The sequence below is a fragment of the Uranotaenia lowii genome, chromosome 1 (assembly GCF_029784155.1).
Source record: "Uranotaenia lowii strain MFRU-FL chromosome 1, ASM2978415v1, whole genome shotgun sequence".
NCBI classification, from domain to species: domain Eukaryota; kingdom Metazoa; phylum Arthropoda; class Insecta; order Diptera; family Culicidae; genus Uranotaenia; species Uranotaenia lowii.
Window position 1 is genome coordinate 129,182,089 of NC_073691.1, and position 20,215 is coordinate 129,202,303.

Consider the following 20,215-nt stretch of genomic DNA (forward strand, 5'->3'; position numbering starts at 1 on the left):
TCGGGTAGGATGACATCACCGTCGGGATTCATCTGAGTCGCAAGCGTCTAAGACCCGTACGTGTGCTGTGACAGGCGCGAGTCTAGGATAAGCTGCTCTCGATTCGGCACACGGCGGGCAAAAACCCTAGGGTTGCCAGCCAATAAGGGAGGAGGAAGACCGGACCACGGTCGGAGTAGAATGTCCTTTCGGCGGGGGGCATTCGAGTAGTGTGCGTCCGATCCTAGCAGCAAAGCATACAAAGATAAGACTCTACCTTCTGCGTATGCCGAGCTGTTTAGGTACGTCGCGATCGTTGTGTAGGATACCTCCACCGCCGCGGAGTATCTGAGTAGAACGCGCTCTCTACGAGGGAGGCTGCGGGGATAAGACTCGACCTTCTTCGTAGTCGAACTCGTAGGGGGAAGAGTATTTACGCCGCGAAATACTCTCAGGTAGGGTGACTTCACGTCGTCGGCGGGTGAGTCATCTGAGTCGGTGTAGGATGAATTCTTCGCCGGGAATCATCCGAGTAGTCTTTCGTAAAGCCCCGGACGTGTGATGTGACAGGCGCGTGTCTAGGATTAGCTGCTCTCGATTCGGCACACGGACGGGCAAAGAGGAGAGGGCCTCGAGCCAAGCCAGGCGGAGCCAAGACCTCAAGTCGTTAGAGGCGAGGTCATTGGTCTCTTGCAGTGGTCTCGAACAGAGGCGGAGCGCACGTTTTGGGGAACCAAGCTAGTCTCGATTTGCGAGTAAAGGCCGGATCTCAAGTCGTTAGAGGCGAGGTCCTTAGTCTTGAATCGTAACAAGAGGCAGGGTATATATGCTGGAGTTTGACTCGAACTGGAGTTTGCCGAAGAGCGCTTAAGCGCGGACTTGGTCTCCCATCTTGGGTACAGCCTTCGTTGCAGGTCCGGATGGGAATTATGGCCAGAGGCCCCAGGTGGACTTTATGGCGTAGGGGTACATAGTATCATGAGTCGTCCAATTGCACCCATGGACCCAGAGTAGCATACTGGGGGGACTCGGTCGCTCGCCGTGCCTTGGAATGCAATCCGTAAAAAGGATTTACCACCTGGGTGATCAACTAATAAAAAAAAGACCCTGTTACAGATACTAAACTGTCGTCTGCAAGTTGTCTCAGCGTGCATCCTTCAGAGATACAACTGTCGAAGTCACTTATGTAGAAGTTATACAAAAGAGGACTCAAACATGAACCCTGAGCTAGGCCCATGTAAGAAGTCCTTTTTATTGCAATATCTCCTTGCGCAAAGTTAAGGTGTTTCTCACAAAGCAAACTGTATAAGATGTTGTTCAATAAAGGAGGCAGACCCCGGGAGTGCAATTTATCTGACAAAACTCCAATTGAAACCGCATCAAAAGCTCCCTTTATGTCTAGAAATACCGAAGCCATTTGCTCACGTTTTGCATACGCCAGTTGTATCTCTGAAGACAACAAAGCAAGACAATCGTTTGTCCCTTTGCCCCTACGAAACCCAAATTGAGTATCTGATAGGAGGCCATTTGTTTCTACCCATTTTGGACAACAAACAACACGGAACAAAAACATTTTGTCCATCAATTTCCGTTTACAAGACAACATCGCTATTGGACGATACGAATTAAAATCGGACGCAGGTTTACCAGGTTTTTGAATTGCAATAACTCTCACTTGTCTCCAATCTCCAGGAACAATGTTATGCTCCAAGAATTGGTTAAATAAATTTAACAAGCGAAATTTTGTAATGTCCGGGAGATTTTTCAACAAGTTAAACTTAATTTAATCAATTCCCAGAGCCGAATTGTTTCAGGAGAGAAGAGCAAGTGAGAATTTTACCATGGAAAAGTCCAGTTCACTCCTTCCTGGAGGCACAGTTCGAATTATTTTTTGTACAGGAGTTGAATCTGGACAGATTTTTCGTGCGAAGTTGAAGATCCAACTATGGCTATATTCTTCGCTTTCATTAGTTGAAGTACGGTTACGCATGCGTCGAGCCACTTTCCACAATGTACTTAAGGACGTTTCTCGTGACAAACCTCCCACAAAATTACGCCAATATAATAACTTTTTGAATTGATTTTCAAGGGAAGAATACAATTGGAAGTTGTCAAGTGTACCATGCTTTCGGAAGGCCTTAAATACATTGGATTTTTCGGCATGCAATTTGGAACACTGGTTGCCCCACCATGCGTTGAAAAGTGTTAGACGGATCGATGAGTTTAGAATGGGTTTCGTTTGAGATTGAACCGCACTTTAATAAATCCAGCGAGCAAGGAAGTTATATTCCTCCATTGGTGGTAAGCCGATGGACCACCTTCCACTGGCAATCCGATGATAGTGAATTTGAGCAGAGAGAGAGGTCAGTAGCACTTTGCCTTGCAGGAGGTTTAGGAACTTGTGTTTTTTCACCCGTATTCAATACTGTTAAATTGAATCTGTCGCAAATGTCATAGACAAGAGTGGAACGACTATCGTCAACTTGCTCTCCCCAGACAGTTCCATGCGAATTGAAATCACCCAGGATCAACCTTGGCTCAGGTAATACTGAGCATAGGTCCTCTAGGTGACTCCGATCCACTGCAACTCTCTGAGGCCAGTACAAACTGACAATACATAAGTCCTTACCCCTTATAGTTGTATGACAAGCAACAGCCTGATAATGGAAGGTGGATTCTATAAAAGGAGTGACGCTTATCCCCAAAAGCACCCCTCCATAAGAATCGTTACGATCCAGACGGATAACATTAAAATAGTAGAATGTGATGTTGGATTGTGAAGAAAGCCAAGTTTCAGACAACGCAAAAATATCGCAATTAGTTCTATGAAGCAAAAAATTGAACGCATCAATTTTTGGAATAAGAATACGACAATTCCACTGTCAAAAAGTGATATCTGACCTCTCGGACTTGATTAGACATCGAGAGAGATAAACACTGACAGAAGAGGCCAAGTTTGCATCAATTGCTGAAAAAAAGTTTTTACAATGGGGTGCATTGAAGTAACAACACTTTGAACGGATTCAGAAACATTAAAGGACGAGAATATTCCGTTAATAATGTCAGATAGCTTAAAAATCCCAGAAAGATTAGGTTTTGCCGACGAAACAACGTTCGATGTTGGAGTTTTGGATGTTCCGGTAACAGCTGGGTCATTTGGTGATGGGATTGTAGCACGAAATCCAGGTGGAATTTCTCTTTGTTTATTTGTGCCAATTGGTTTATTGACAAAACTGAAGGCAGGGGTAACCGGGGAGATTCTTCTTGGGATTTTAGCAGAAGACGCTTTGGTACGCTTCCTGGAGTTCCCTGATAGAACGAATGGGCGCCCTTCATCAGCCGAATCGGAATCCGCTACATCAACTGGCAGAGCAGCAAAAACATTGTTAGATTGAGTGGGGGTCGGAAGAGACGATTGGATCGTTCTTTTGAAGAACGCTTATGTTTATCCCAGCGCACAGTGGTCCAAAAGGACCTGAAATGGAACTTTTTTCCTGATGACTTTGTCTTTCATTTTAGCTATTAGATGTCTTCAGAACATTTACTAGTAAGATTGTTTCCCATAACGTTAAAGTATCAAAAACTTGTCACAGCCTACTACGATAAAAATGAAAACACTAACTTTTTTGTTTGAAGAGATAGAGACCAAATTTGTTCTACAAAGTTGTAGATATCATCAAAATATGAAACTTTGTTGAAATAACAAGAGCTTTATCTCTATTCAGTGCAGAGTTATAAAGCTTTTAGTTTAAAACATACTTAAAATTTGTTTTTTGTACTTAACTATTGTAAATTTTGAACTTACATAAATATGATGTTGACAACATTTATTGCGATACTTAATACGCACATTTTGCACTAGATCTTAAGTCTCTACGACCTTGTCTTCCGAAGTTATCGCAATTTCAAGTTTTATTTTTGCTTAATTTCACGAATTTCTAGGGTAAAATGGGGCAAGTGGATCCAAAAACTAAATACCACATCTTGAAGTATAATTCAAGTACTACAAACTTAGTCAGAAACTACTTGTCTCCACGCGCCCGTTTTTGAGTACGGTCGGCATAAATTTGTTGAATTCTTAGATTTTAACGAGAAAATAGAGATTGATTGTTAATAATTCTGTCATATCTTCTCAAGGAATGAACTATCTGTTTTGATGTATTCAAATGAAAGTTGCAACAACAAACGAGCTATTGAATGGTTCTTTTCAGAGAATTTTTGATGATACCGTTTGTACCTTTAAACAATTTTTAAAGCGTTTTTACGGTTTTAGCTGGAAATACTTTTTGTTAATTTTTTTTTAAATATTAAATTTGAAAAGGTAATAAAATTTCAATGCGTTTTGATGTGCTATTTGATGATTTCAGTTGAAAACTGATAAAGTTATGTGCATTTTAAGCATGTTTTTATTTCAACGATTACAATAAAACTTTATTTTCTTGTTAAAATCTAAGAATTTAACAAATTTATGTCGACCGTTCTCAAAAACGGGCCCGTGGAGACAAGTAGTTTCTGACTAAGTTTGTAGTACTTGAATTATACTTCAAGATGTGATATTTAGTTTTTGGATCCACTTGCCCCATTTTACCCTAGAAATTCGTGAAATTAAGCAAAAATAAAACTTGAAATTACGATAACTTCGGAAGACAATGTCGTAGAGACTTAAGATCTAGTGCAAAATGTGCGTATTAAGTATCGCAATAAATGTTGTGAACATCATATTTATGTAAGTTCAAAATTTACAATAGTTAAGTACAAAAAACAAATTTTAAGTATGTTTTAAACTAAAAGCTTTATAACTCTGCACTGAATAGAGATAAAGCTCTTGTTATTTCAACAAAGTTTCATATTTTGATGATATCTACAACTTTGTAGAACAAATTTGGTCTCTATCTCTTCAAACAAAAAAGTTAGTGTTTTCATTTTTATCGTAGTAGGCTGTGACTAGTTTTTGATACTTTAACGTTATGGGAAACAATCTTACTAGTAAATGTTCTGAAGACATCTAATAGCTAAAATGAAAGACAAAGTCACCAGGAAAAAAGTTCCATTTCAGGCCCTTTTGGACCACTGTGCAGCGGCTTTTGAATGCCTCGCACAAGGAGATATCATGAGGTCAGTCCCCGCAATAGACACATTTCTGTTCTATTGCTGAGCACGCTCCAACCTCATGACTCTCCCCACACTTGGGGCAACGCGTCTTGTGACAGCAGTGGGACGCTGTGTGCCCCAATTCAAAGCAATTTTTGCATTCCATTGGACGAGGCACAAAAAGCCTTAAAATCCCGTCTATCTAGACATAGTGAGGAAGGGCAGTACCCTTAAAGGTTACACGAAATGAGGCTGACGGTGAATATTTTTTGACTCCATTTTCGGTGGTAGCAATCGAGAGTTGACGGCAGTCCAGGATTTTGACCGAGGTCGAATCGAGGCTCTTGAATTTGCCCATCCCTTTAGCCAAAATATATTCAGGCGTCAAGCTCATTTCAGTGGTCACGCCGTTTCGAGACGGGATGAAAACGTGATACTCTAGTCTGAAAAAGTCGCTAGCAACAATTTCATTTGCGGTCTTTAAGCTAGCCACAATGACACGCAATTTATTTGGTCTTATCCGAGACACTTCGGTTACGGAGGACCACCTTGCCTGATCTTTGGTGATCTGAATAAAATTTAAGGGTTTCGGTTTGGGCCGGAAATAAACACCCCATGGACCAGAAAAAAATGAGCTCTCTGGATAGACCCTGAGTCGAGGGGGCTTCCCAGCAGTTTTGACAGAATTCACATCCATCAAAACTGCCAGATGTGACCCCCCGCCTTCGCTCATATTTTATTACAGAGACTAAAAATCCACCGTAATAAAAATGTTTGAAGCTACACAATTCAAGATATAAATAAAAGACAGCAATAAAGAAAAAGGGAAATGAAATACCTGATAGATACAATAATGAATTGAATCAAACTTTTTCCTCTTCTCTTGTTTGTTGTGGTTTGGGCTCCAGCAATGCCTCTAGTGTTGTGAAACCAATGCAATGGCAGCTATCTCGTGGCTGGTTGGCAATGTCGACTGTGCTTTCGATCAGCAAAAACCGATTCCCAATCGGATCTAGGCGTCCTCCGTCTCCGTAACCCGAGCAGACTTTGATGCCCGAATCGATAGCAAACATCAACCAAAATGAGCTATCAATGCCATAATGATAGCATAATTAAGTATCGCATTTTTCCCAATAGCAAAATAAGGTTTCATTTGAGCATCAATATTTCGAAAGATGATGACTAACTAATACCTAAATAAGGCATTGAGACCAAAATGAAAGCACTATTTGGTTTTGTTTTTTCCAGGATAACAAAAAGAGGCGTCATTAAGGTTTCATTTTTATGATAGTGCGGAAAAGTGAGGTCAAAATGATAGCATGATTTGGTATTCAATTTTTTATGATTAAAAAACAGATTCAATTGAGTGATTGGTTTTTTCCAGGATAACATAAAGGGGCATTAAAGGATTTCATCTATTATGATAGAGCAGAAAAGTGAGACCAAAATGATAGCATGATTTGATATCCAAATTTCAGATTCAATTGGGAGTTGAAAATTAAATAGAACTGAAAACAAACAGCAAACTCGAAGCTACTGCGCCAACATAACTGTTTCGAGAAAAATGCGTTGAAAGTTTGACGGCTCCATATGCTCACAGCAATAATACTATTTTTGTTCTTCGTTTCTCCAAAATTAATTATTTTTAGATACCTTTATATAATCAAATATACGTCTTTGAACGTACTTTTTTACCCTGCTGCTGATAACTAGGTTTGTCAACATTCAGCGCATTTGCCCTTTTCAAAATTCACTATCTGAAGTTAGCTATTTTTTCCAAAAAAAAAACAAAGATTTCATGCAATAGCAAACTGAGGGCAAAACGAGGATTAGTAGAGTTGACAAAAATAATTAGGCTGGAACAAATATCAATTTCTTCTTTTGTCACCCCCCTCCCCCCCCCCCCTCCCCATCGAAATTTTCAAAAACCCGAAGGGGGAAATAAATAAAGATTGAAGTATTTAATGTAAATTTCGAAAAAAAAATCAAGAATCCAAAAGATTACAAGACAAAAAAAACAAATTTTGGAAAATGGAAGTTATTCCACCTTTTGTATTCTTGATTTTATTGAATTTTTCGATAAAAAATACTTGTTTTTTGGGTTTTGTGCAATGATATTCTATGCAACTTGTTTGCATACAAGCTGTCGTGCAATTTATTCCAATGTATTTGTTTTTTGCATTATTTTTTATTGTCCCCCCCTCGCGATGTTCCAACTCCGAGTGACAAAAGAAGGATTTGATATTTGTTCCGGCCTTATTGAAAAAAATCAATAAAGAAAAACAAACTTACAATACACAATGCTTTTTTTGAAGATAAAGGGGTATGAGTCCGAAAATGATCAATTTTAAGTTCATAATGCTAAAGTATTCCTTCTATTTAAAACTGTGTTTGATGAAGATTTCTTTTTATAACGTTTTTGTTCGATTAAAAACTATAAATTATCAAAAATGTATGGAAAAATGCGCAACACGTAAACTGTATTTGTAGGTTTTATACACTTGTATATAACTTTCGCTCCAAGCCCATCACATTTATTTTATTGATGAGTTTGAACAAGAATTTTTGTGATTTATCTTTTGTTTCATAACTTTCATAACTTTTGCAGTAGAGGGGTGATTTCGTTAAATGAAAAGTAAAACCAAAAAAATAGCGAAATCAAACATGGGGTTGAAATTTCGAACCAATTAAAACATGTTACCTTAACAAATCTTTCGTTTTTTTTTCAATAATTTTGAAACTGTAATTTTTTATATTATTTCCGAATCAAATAAAAAGAAACATATTTAAGAGGAATTATTTTATTGAACAGAAAAAAGTCATAACTGTCATGATTTTCTTAAATTTTTTTTACAATAACTAGTTCACAGACAAAACTAAAACAAACGAATTTTACGATTATCAGGATCACATAATTTGGAAGCTTTTACAACAAAGTGATTTTTTTTTATCATTTTAAATTAATGACCAAATTTATTTTAGAGAAAGAATTGGGTACCATACATAAATCAGAATGTTACTAAAATCAAATGTCTTCAACCTGACACGATTTAACATTGCCCATTGTAGCTTCTATGATTTCGCAACTATTATACACATTGCTGCACATAATTAACTTTTGATAGATATGAAGTAATTTAAGCCTACAACGCTACGGTAACGGAGCAACTAATCATATTTTTTAAACATATATAGTTAAAGCTCGGGCACTCAATTCAATGCACTAAAATTTTTCATAATTAGTTGCTTTATAAGAGAGCTAGACAAGGTGGTCCAAAATAGGTCCCCTGGTCCAAAATAAGTCCGTTACCCTACTATTAAGTCAACGTCGATCCACTTGTCCGCAGATGTAGTTGTTGAATCAATCTTTTTCGATTCTTACTCCATTTCTTCATCGATATCCTTCTCTTTATTTTTCGACTCCTGCCATTCTTTATTCTGCGCTCCAATTCTGCTAACGAAGTTTTTTTTTTTGCAAACATCCCGATCATATGCCATATTCGTTTTCATCTGGTGGAAAGATGGTTGTGCACCAACTGCTGTCATCTTCATATAAAAAAAACGCTTTGACAGCACTTGGTGCACTACCGGTGCACCACCAGGATGAAAACGAATATGGCAATAGAATTTAGCTCAAGGATAGTTAGAGCTGCGGACAGATCAAAGAAAAACATAAGTTGGATCTGATTGAACGAAATACAAGTAAAGGACTTACATTTTATGAAACACTTGAAAAAATTCAGCAGCATCTGGAATCTGAATATTAGCCGAACCTGCTGAAGCTAAGGTATCCATTAAGTTCCATTAGCTAAGGTATCCATTAGGTATGTTCTTGATAAATCCTCGTGATAAATCACTAAGGAGTTACTTTGTTAGTATTTTGCATGTCGTCTAGTACACTCAGATGATAGTTTCGTGCCGGGAAAGGTCGTTGACGGTAGCCATCGCTCCAACAGCAACCCGGCAGAATACGAACTGCCCCTTAGATGTAGATTTGCTAACGAGCGAGTGCAGTTGGTAGGCTCATCTGGAACAAGATAAAGGAATATCAGGATTTCTTGTTTATCGGCAACAGCTGCATTTGCACAATAAAAAAATATTACCTTTTCGGTCCTTCTGCTCCTGTCCTTCACCAATAGCTTTTCTTTCCACTTCCATGAGACTCAAACACAACAGACCTTTGGAATCTAAGATCCAAGGACTGAAACGGTAAACTACAGACAAGCAGTTCCGTACTAAACTTCTTGTAGGGACTATCAGGCCACGGATTTTGCTCGACAACGGATCACTTTTCCTGGTACACTTACGCACAGGGGTTTTTGTTGGCTGATTTCCGAGTGGCCGACGAAACATTCGATCAGCAGCCGGCACGGAAGTTTTTTTTGTTTTGTTTTAATTCTCTTTGATTGACTGATTGGTTGAACACTGAGTTAAATCACATTGTCATTATCGAAAACTATAAGAAGTGAGCATTAGCTTCGTTCAATGGTATACCTATAGGTAATAAATGGTTTCAACCGATTTCTGGTAGATGTTCAATGAGCCATTGTTTTGGTCCAAACTAGTAAGATCGTTGTTCAATGGAGCAAGTTGCAACTAGTCGAAACCGATCCAACTCAGCAGCAGGATTCGTTTCGACCTGGTAGAAATCGGTCGAAGTCAATGGGCGATGGGCGCGCTCGCAGTCCCGGTATACGATTTCTCGTGTGTTAAACAGAGAGAGAAATAGCCTTCACTCCAATTTCACTCCGATTAGCTGTCATTCTTATGGAAATCTGTGTAAGAGTATTGCGGAAATTGCACCTATTTAGACTCCTGTGCAAATAATTTCCACGCAGAAATATTTTCGCACTGACGCACACATAGACAATCCGTGTCAGTTTTTCAAACCAGCCGTTGCTCGCTTCTGATTTTCGAATCACATTTCCAAACGGCATAATCGTTATTGTTTTGGCGAAAATTATTATGAAATGCGAACCAAGGAGTTTGATAACGAAAATTGACCGATCAACAAATGAAAAGAAACGAACAGAAAACAGAATGCATTCTGTACATCCGGGTACAAGAATGTAAGTGGAACAAATAAATCATGCATTAGTCTGGCGTTTTTCGAATTACTGAAAAATTAGCCAAAAAATTATGGATTCACTGACCATTTTTACTGACACACCAGTCGCAATTGTTTTCAATTCAATTTTATCCAAAGATGTAAAGAATATCGATATGTGTCATTGTCTATGTATAGGACTGTGAGCAGATTTTACTGCGCGCAAATTATTTGCACGGGGGTCTAAATAGGTGCAATCTGCGCAGTTTGTTGAAGACAGCAACGGTGCGTATGATAGTTGATTTTTTGGTAGAAATAATTTGAAGTAACTGAACTCTGATGTTGGTCCTTTTTTCAGATAGTCCCTTTTCAACTTTTAGCACATGATAGTTTATATAAAGAATGTAATGGTGTTAGTGAGTGCGGGATTGTTACCTGTCAAATCAGATTCTCTCAATAGTCTAAAAATTCATGCAATTGACAATAAAGAGCAGGCTTTATTCTTTTTAGCAGGCCCAATCCCAATAGGAAAAAGACAGGTGATCAACTGTCAATCCATTTCTACTTATTTTGACCCGTTACGGCTAGACTTCATTGAACAGACTTATTATTGCACGACATTAAATTTTTACGCAGGGATTTATTTTCAGATAATTACGTGTGTTTTTGATATCAGGTAATTAATTTCCTGAGACAGACGTCATGGTCCGCTTTTTTATATTTTTAGTTTTGAAAAATCATACCATCACAGTTGATTTTTGTTTTGAATTTTAAAGATAAGATTTTTTCATTGATTTTGCGAAACAGTATTTTTTTGTTCAAATTAAATTTTCGCTTTCAGTTAGAAATTTCACATTTTTTATCAGTTTGAAATACCTACGATGAATCTAAAAAAAAACTCAAATCTACCTGATAAGAACACTATTGAATATGCTTAATGTTGTTGTTATTCAGTGGACAAAAGATTTCCAAAACAAAACTTGTAAACAATGAGGAATCAGCTGATCGTTTGACAAGCTGGGAAATACCTTATTCAAGTTTTTTTTTTTATCTAAGGCGATAATTCACTATTGGACATAATATTCAATATTTCACTAAAAATCAATAGAAAACATCATTGAAGCAATTTTTCTGTGACAAAAAAGACGCATTATACATTTTCCAATTGTCACAAATCATCACTGGACATAATTTTTCTAATATTTAATAATTTTAAATGTTCCCTCAAAGATTTCAAGAACAATCACGTGTTTTAATGCAGTGTTTCTAGACAAGTCGAAACCAAGGTGTGTGTGTATATATAGGAGGTGTTACCGAAACCCCAGCTCACTTCTCGCTTCTTACTATGAAAGTCGGAGAACCTCGTGTTTCAAAAAACCTTGGTCGAAACAAACAAAACAAAACAAACCGCGAATTTCGAGCCAGTGCTGGTGCAAGTTTAAAAAAAACTTCCCTGAAATTCACCAAGAAAACGCCTTTTCCGTGAGCAACAACCGATATATTCGCCGGGTAAAGTTCATCGTCGGGAAGTAAACGAGCGTCGTTATTGACCGAAAATTGTGGGCTTGTCATCGGCACCAAAAGTACCGGACTGCTGATCAGTAAGCTGCAATTTTAGCGGTGTAATTTGTCCGCTGTCTTCTGAGTTTTAGACAGGTAAGTTTGAAACCACTGCGAGTGATCAAAAAGTTTATAGTATTAAATTTAATTCAATTCAGGCGGCTAACTCGTTCCTCTATACGATGGTGTGGCAGAACTTCCGTTTTGACCTCTATGTTGCGTTCACGGAACCTTTTCCTGGAAGGCTTCCCGGAATAAGTTTTTACGTCACCCGAGCGCAAGGTGAAAAAAATGAATGGGAGCTGTAGCGATGATGGATCGAGCTTCCATAAATTTCAGGTAAGGTACACCGGGGTAAGTGGGGACGGTGGCTATTAAAACAATACTGTCAACTATTTTTTCAAACTTTTAATGCAGAATGTTAAATTTGCTTGTAATCTATCCAACAACTTTAAAAAAGATACGGTTCCGACATTAACGGAGGTTTACGATGCCTTTTCGTTAATTTTCTATTTTTAACTACGATGTGGAGTTGATGTGCTTCTTTTTCAATCGCAAATTTCTCGTAAACTAGCTGGCTCTTGGCCAAAAACTCTACATTGAAACAATCCTTACATTAGAAAAAACCAGTTAGGAAAAAAAACGACGATTAAAAAATAAGAAAAAAGAGTTTATTTTAAAAAATCTAAAATGTTGTCTCCAAACCCTACCTGGGGTAAGTGGGGACGGCTTGATGTTTAGATATTTTTTTCAATTTTCTCTCCTTCATTCAATACATTTTAGCTTTATTTAGCATTCAGATCATGAAAAGTTAGGAAAAGTGTTTGTGTTTCTGGAATAAGCATATATTTTCGATAAAATCGGATCTCGTGTGTTGCAACATAAATTACACACAATTATCACTACCATGAACTTTTTTCATAATTTTGGACGGTTCGAAAAATAAAGTAACGTATTCAACCAAGAAAACATAAATTTTTTGAAAATTTCCTGAGAAATCAAAGGGAAAATCTACCGTCCCCACTTATCCCAAAAAGCGGGGTAAGTGAAGACACCAGCAGTCCATAACAATTCACTTGATAACTTTTTTCGTTTTTCGTCTATCAAGCTCATCTCTTCAGCATTTGTAAACAACATGTTCTGCATCACATTGAATGCGATTTTATCAAAATTGATCCACTGCTGATTTTTTAATGATTTTTTAAAGTTGAACTATACGAAAAACCGTCCCCACTTACCCCGGTGTACCTTAACTGATTTGAATAGCCAAGATGTTTTCTCATTGGTATTTACTTCCAGGTTATCAATTTAACAGAGTACGGTTGGATGAACACCGGTCCGTGTTTCGCGGATTAGTTCAAGTTGAAAATGACTTCGGTAAGTTATTTAGATTTTTTAAATTTGTTTGTCATTTAACTGCCGCTGATGGCAAAATTGTCCCATATCTAAAAACATTTTCATCAACGAGTCTAACCTTAAGTTAACCGAAGTTGTCCAAAAATGTAAAAATTGTTTGCCATAATTTTTTTTCGACGAATATAAATAATGGATGTATTTTTATTATTAATATTAACATAGGACTCATGTGATTGGTATAAGAATTTTTTTGGGATAATATGAAAATTTTTAGGAATAACGTCAGTGTATTGCTCATGTTCAAATACTAATTTAAGAAAATAAACATTGCAATGCATTGTAGTAAATAAACTTATTATGAAATAAATATAAGTATTCAAAATAACTTTTATAACATTGCTTTTTTCAGACTATACTAAATACGCATCTCTGGAAAGTGATTATCATTTCGCTTCAACTGATTGCGGATTTGATCCTTCATCGGAAAACGAAAGTAACAACAGTGAGGGGAGCTTGAAGTAAAATATGGCTGCTATCCAATCCAGTCCAACGCGTTGTTTGGTGGAGCCGACCGAATTCGACCAACAAGTTGAGTTCAACATTTTTTCATTCTTCAGGGATTATACTGGAAACAACAACAAAGCTATCACTGTCGATTAACTTCAAATTTTCGGTATGAGCCGTTTCAATTAAAATTATGAAAAAAACTTCCAATTTGTGACAGTATCACAACGTGAAAACGCAGAATTTTCATAATAGTAAGAAAAAGAATTAACCATAGACCATTCAGTTATTCTTCAATTTTCAACTATAAAAACCTATCTAATTTGTTTAAACTTTTTCATTATTACTTTGAATAAAATGATTCAATTATTGATGTTACTGAATTTTAGAAACCTTTATTTCTACCGAAAAAATATTCCTAATTCAGTAATTAAAAAATGAAACTGAAAGAAATCGAACTAGAGCAAAACATGACATTTAAACATACGGGCCTGTAACTTTAATGTTTTTTTTTATCGGAAATTCACTTGGGCCACCATAATATCTTATACATTTTAAAGTTTTTCAAGCTGATGAGTTTTTGAAATTGTTGTAAAAATATTACAAACATATAACATTGAGTTCTTCAGGCTATCAATGTTGAAATGTTGATATAGTCAACAGTGCATTTTATTAATCTACAAATATTACCTATAGTGTTGACAGTAAATTTTCCGTCAGTTTTCACCAGATATTTTAATTCCAGAACGCCCCCCCCCACCAACCCCCCCTCCTCCCTTCCTATTCATATAAGGTTGTGTATGTCAATCACCCTTAATTAGCCACGTGACGAATAGCAACGGTAGCCCCCGATGCAGTATACCCCGAAAAGACTTTTACTGTATAATTATATCTTATTTTGCTATCATGCTTTGAAAGTAAAATGAGGTATCATTTTGCCCGAATAAAGGTGGTACAATGGTAAAATTTGAGTTTCACTTTTTATATATGGATACCTCGATTATACCAAACGAAGGTTTCACTGAAACCTTAATGATGCCTCTTTTAGCCAACGTTTCAAAACGAGTTTTGAGGGTACAACGATACCACATTTAGGTTCTTATGAACACCAAAAAGTGGCATCATTATGCCCTCAATGATCGTTTTGAAACGTGGGCTAAACGAGGCATCATTAAGGTTTCAGTGAAACCTACACTTGGTATAATCGAGGTATCCATATATGAAAAGTGAGACCCAAATTTTGGCATTGTACCACCTTTATTCGGGCAAAATGATACCTCATTTTAGTTTCAAGGCATGATAGCAAAATTAGGTATAATTTTGCCATAAAAGTCTGCTCGGGAACCCGCTTGCGGCAACCAATTCCGAATCCAACAGGTGTTCCGACTCCCGGACGGGTGGCACGTTGTTGATGGCAGCGAACAAATTTCTGCACCGAGTGCCGTTGCTGTTCGGCAATTGACGACCGAACCAGAAGATAAATAACAACACTTTGTGGAAACTGCAGTGTTTAGTTAAAATTAACTTCACTTGAAGTTTTGATACGGTAGCGAAAAAAAGGCATCGGTACAAGTCGACCTACTGAGATCGAATGTTGTCATGTAGTGCAACAGGTTGGTTTCTTGAAATATGTTTTAAAATCGTTCCATTCAACACCTTTTATAATAAATGGATAATATAGCTCCATAGGGTTGTACGTTTTTTAAGGACATATTATGTATTGATAACATCCTTAAAATTTCAAATTCAGTTTGAATTAATGGTAATAGACAGTTATTGAAAATATTTGTAATCATAAACCCCATATTTTGTTTTACAGAAAAATTTAGCTTAGTTTAATGATTACAAAAAACTTTTTTTTCTGAGAAAAACTTAATTGTTGAGGATAGATTTTTAACATTTTTCCTACAATTGCATAACCTCGGGGGCTAAAGAACTTAGTTTTCAGTACTTCTCCATTATTTTCCAAAATTTCGAAACATGTTAAGACTGACTCATAGCTCATAACTCTTCTACAAATAACTTATTTGTTTCAAGCTATACGAAAAGTATGTTAATATTGTACAGAAGAAAGGGGAGACTTGATCTCATTTCTTTGTTTTCATCTAAATTTTCTGACACCATGTAATTCCAAGTTTATATGCGCTTTAAATTTGACCCATACTTGATGGCGTAGATAAATTGGAGGAGCGTCAGAAAAGGTGATATTTTTAGAGTTAAAGAAATGGATCCTTAAAGAACTTGATCCTTTATTCAGAGGGCCTCAACTCTTGGAAAAAATCAAATAAACCGAAAGCTCGAAGGCCCATTAGATAGTTTTGAACAAATTACTTTTCATTTCACAATTCATACGTGTTAGTAAAAGAAAACTCTAAAAGTTCAATTTTTATTAATTTTCATAGCATAGTTACAGGCGCTAATTTTCAAACAAAATTAATCTTTTGGGTTCGTTTTACTATAACGATTGACATAATGGAATAAATATTTTAACACTAAACGTACCGGAGGCGGTCAAATGACGGTTTTTGAACTTTAAACGATGATTACGCCTTATATAATTGTTTTTTCGCAAATTTAACGACAGGACTATTTATGTTTTTGAAATGCAAGTATTTTTGCGTTTTTAAATTTTTTTAAGTGTTACGGTTTTCGAATAACGCATGTGGTATACCTATTCATACCGCGAGCGGTCAAATGACGGCAAACACCGTTTTCGCTAAAACTCCCTTGTTTCTCAATCGATTTCTACCAAATTTATAGTTTTGAAAAGCTTATAACTCGACTCAAATATGTTTCTTAGACAATTTTCAGCTACAATCAACAACTTTAAAGTTATTAACAGTACAAGAAAAATTTTATGAAAAAACATGCTTCAGGAAAAAGGTTGTAAATCAGTTATTAAGTGCTCGAAACAAATTTTACTTAGTGCCTGAGAAAGCTGAAGTTAGAAGCTATATGTTGCACATATGAAACATTTTTTTGAAAAATTTCTAAGATCATGGCCACAAAAAATGTAAAAAAGTTGTGTAAAACCCGTACTTTTCAATCAATCAACCGCCAAAGCTGTTCCTGTTACAGTAGAAAATTTTGAAAAAGTGAATTGAAAAGTAGACGTAATTTGTCACATTTTGGCATCTTTAGATTTTTGAAATACGAAATACATAATTTATGACGACTTTTCAAAGGTAGCTGTTTTTCGAACTTTTTATCAATTTGGATTTTCTGAGACAATTCCTACACCTAAGCTCAGCTTTGCACTAGATTTTGAGTACGTTAACGTAAGGTTTAGGCAATAAAACTATGTGCAAAAGAGAGCTTATTTCATACCGGTTCTAGTGGTGTAACTGCATTGGCGGTACAGTGCTTGGCAAAAATATGATAAATAAAACAGTGAGGTAGTTTCTGAATTTTGAGAAGTCAGCACAAATTCTTGCTTGGCAGACGGGCGCAGTGGGTGGTAATATCTCAAAGCTATTTTGCACACGAAGACGGGTGAAAGGAAACGAAAAAATAAACGAGCATTCGCTCAAATTTTCTGGTTTTACTTTCAGAAATATATTTATTATATTTTTGTCAAGCATCGCACCGCTAATGTAGTTACACCACTAGAACCGGTATGAAATTAGCTTTCTTTTGCATATATTTTTTGCCTAAACCTTACGATAACATACTCAAAATCCAGTGCAAAGCTGAATTTAGGTGTAGGAATTGTATCAAAAATCCGAATTGATGAAATGTTCGAAAAACAGCTACCTTTAAAAATTCGTCATAAATATTGTATTTCGTATTTTACAAAATCTGAAGATGCCAAAATGTGACAAATAACGTCTACTTTTCAGTTCACTTTTTCAAAATTTTCTACTGTAACAGGAACAGCTTTGGCGGTTGATTGATTGAAAAGTACGGATTTTACACAACTTTTTTACATTTTGTGTGGCCTTGATCTTAGAAAATTTTTAAAAAAATGTTCCATATGTGCAACAGATAGCTTCTAACTTCAGCTTTCTCAGGCACTAAGTGAAATTTTTTTCGAACCGTTAATAACTGATTTACAACCTTTTCCCTGAAGCATGTTTTTTCATAAAATTTTTCTTGTACTATAAATAACTTTAAAGTTATTGATTGTAGCTGAAAATTGTCTGAGAAACATATTTGAGTCGAGTTATAAGCTTTTCAAAACTATAAATTTGGTAGAAATCGGTTGAGAAACAAGGGAGTTTTACTGAAAACGGTGTTTGCCGTCATTTGACCGCTCGCGGTATGAATAGGTATATACAAAGTGTCGGTATGTTTAGTGTTAAGTACATGTTGAAAACATTTGGAAGTGACGAAAAAAAGATTTTCATGTCACATTTCATTGATTTTTCTGTTACTCTTAAACAAATTTGTTAAGAATTTTTTGAGCTAACATTACATCTACTATTGGTACTGTTAGCTCAAAAAATTCTTCACTTAATTTGTCACATTTGTCCAGAACATTTGATCTTTGTACGACAATCCGATTTCGAGATATTGCTGAAAAAATAGAGGTGATTTTGTCAAAAATCAAGTAGCCACAATGAAAAAAATCAGGATTTTTCAGGACACCTCTAAATTTATATGAAAATGACGTGCAGCTCTGCTCAGATTGCATAACTAAAGGCGAAATACAGGTGCAGATGGCGACCCGAACTATGCAACTGGAGCGAGATGAAGCTTGGCTGGCCTGAATTAAATAGGGTTAGTTGCCCTACTTTGGACCCTTTAAGCGATGGTTATGAAATAATCATGATTTCCTCAAAAATGGACGGGAAATTTATATCCTTAAGGGAATTCATTTATAAGTCATGATCTTATCTGCAAGTTTCAATGAAAATTTTCAACATATGTTTCGCCGTTATTGAGAGATTCGCAAAGATATGGATGATCCAAAGTTCCAACATTGAACCTACTGTTCCTATTTTGGTACTGGACCGGTTCCTTTAAATGGACCTAGAACTAAAATTCATATCAAAGTATGATTTTTCGAAAATAAATAAACAAATTTATTGAAAATGTAATCTGCAATCAATTATTATCATACAAAAGTATTACAGCTTATTAACCTTTAGAAAAAATCAAATTTCTGTTATGAATATCACAAACACTTTCATTCCCCGTCAGCTCTATCAGCAGAACAATAGCTGAAACTTGTTTGTGTCTACTTACTTGTAGTTTATGTGCGTTGAGCTGGCAAAAACTGTTAGAAATATTCAATATTGGGTCGGAATTAGGCCTCAGTCAAACATTTGCACCTTTGTTGATTTGTTGGTATTGATACAAAGTTTTGGTGATGATAGGTCTAAGCATGGACCATCAAAGTCGGAAGTTTCCTATATTTGGACCCGTTGCAAATTTTCCGAGTTTTCCATTTATTTTCATGAATTTTAAGAAAAATTGGTAGGATGGCTCATAAACTTCACAGTGAAAGTAATTTTCCTTTAAACTTTGGCGTGGAAAGAAAACAATCGTGTTTTATCCTTTAACACTCTATTTTTTCAAAACGCGCCCCACTAATTGTGCTGTCTGATTTACTACTGATGAGGGGGTACATTTTTAGTAACGTTGAAAATTTAATCAAAAAAGTTTTTAATGTCAAAAAACGGTATGGTTGGGTTTAGGAAGAATAAGAGTTCATTGTGTGCATAGGAATATATTAATTCTATGCCAGCAAAAAGAATAATTTACAATTTTCGACATTTTAGGACTAAAGTAGGCTCTAGGTCCAAAGTAGGAGCACTCACCCTATAAACAATTTAAATATCACTTGAATCAAAGAATATCATCGGTTATACTGGTTAAACTATTTTATAAAAGATTTGTTTGATGTTCTCACCATTCAATAATAAATTTAGTTGTAATTTGGATATTTTTTTTTTAAATCAGGACTTTGAATAGTCTAGATTAAAAAAATATGGCCTTAAAATTTTCAAAAATCAGTACAATTCAAGCATTTTTGAAAAATTAGGACGGCCTCTCGAAAATCAGGACAAATCCTGAAAATTCAGGTGACCTTGCTATGAAATTAAGTCATTCTAAGTCTTCTCACTCTCCGCTACATATTTATCGATTTTTTGTCGTTTTTTCACAACCCTGCCTTTAGACAGAATTCATATTTCATCTCTCCTACCTGTCTTAGGTTAATTTTTTTTTTTTGAATATCAAAAACACATGTTCAAGGATTTCTATCGCCACCAAAACATTTTTTTTTTTTCGATATATAAATAGTTCCATTTCAAGTTTTCTCATGTGTTGAAGCTTCTCTTCGCAGCAGGGGTGTCAGGTGTCCTGATTTTTCAGGATTTGTCCTGATTTTAGAGAGGCCGACCTGATTATTTGATTTTCATCTTACTCGAAAAAAAGGGTAACAAATTTGGTTTTAATGAAAAATTTAATCACATCGTACAAGAATTTCTAATTTTTCATAAATTTGAGATGCCGTAAAGGCCATAACGCATGAAAACACCAATTACAGAAATTTTTGGTTTTGTTCGTGTTTTCTTTTTTTCTGTCAATGGAGCTGTAACATTAGGTGGTATGAAAAACCTAGCAATTACTTTTGCTAACCTAAATCGAACAGTCAAGTAGTCGCTTAAGCAATTGCATCGGTTGTTATGAATAAAGTTTGTTTTTTCAGCTGTTTTCTCAGCCAGGAGCTTT

General features: G+C 36.0%; 1 protein-coding gene and 1 long non-coding RNA gene across 3 annotated transcripts in view; one reads left to right on the forward strand and one right to left on the reverse strand.

Moving 5' to 3' along the window:
• Positions 1-20,215, reverse strand: part of LOC129739988 (uncharacterized) — a 108,232-nt gene that overhangs the window by 44,095 nt on the left and 43,922 nt on the right. The gene's annotated exons all lie outside the window — the stretch shown is intronic.
• On the forward strand, positions 11,543-13,834 carry LOC129739989 (uncharacterized). Its single transcript, XR_008736052.1, has 4 exons — positions 11,543-11,773; positions 11,836-11,959; positions 12,977-13,054; positions 13,443-13,834. It is a non-coding gene; the product is annotated as an uncharacterized LOC129739989 (long non-coding RNA).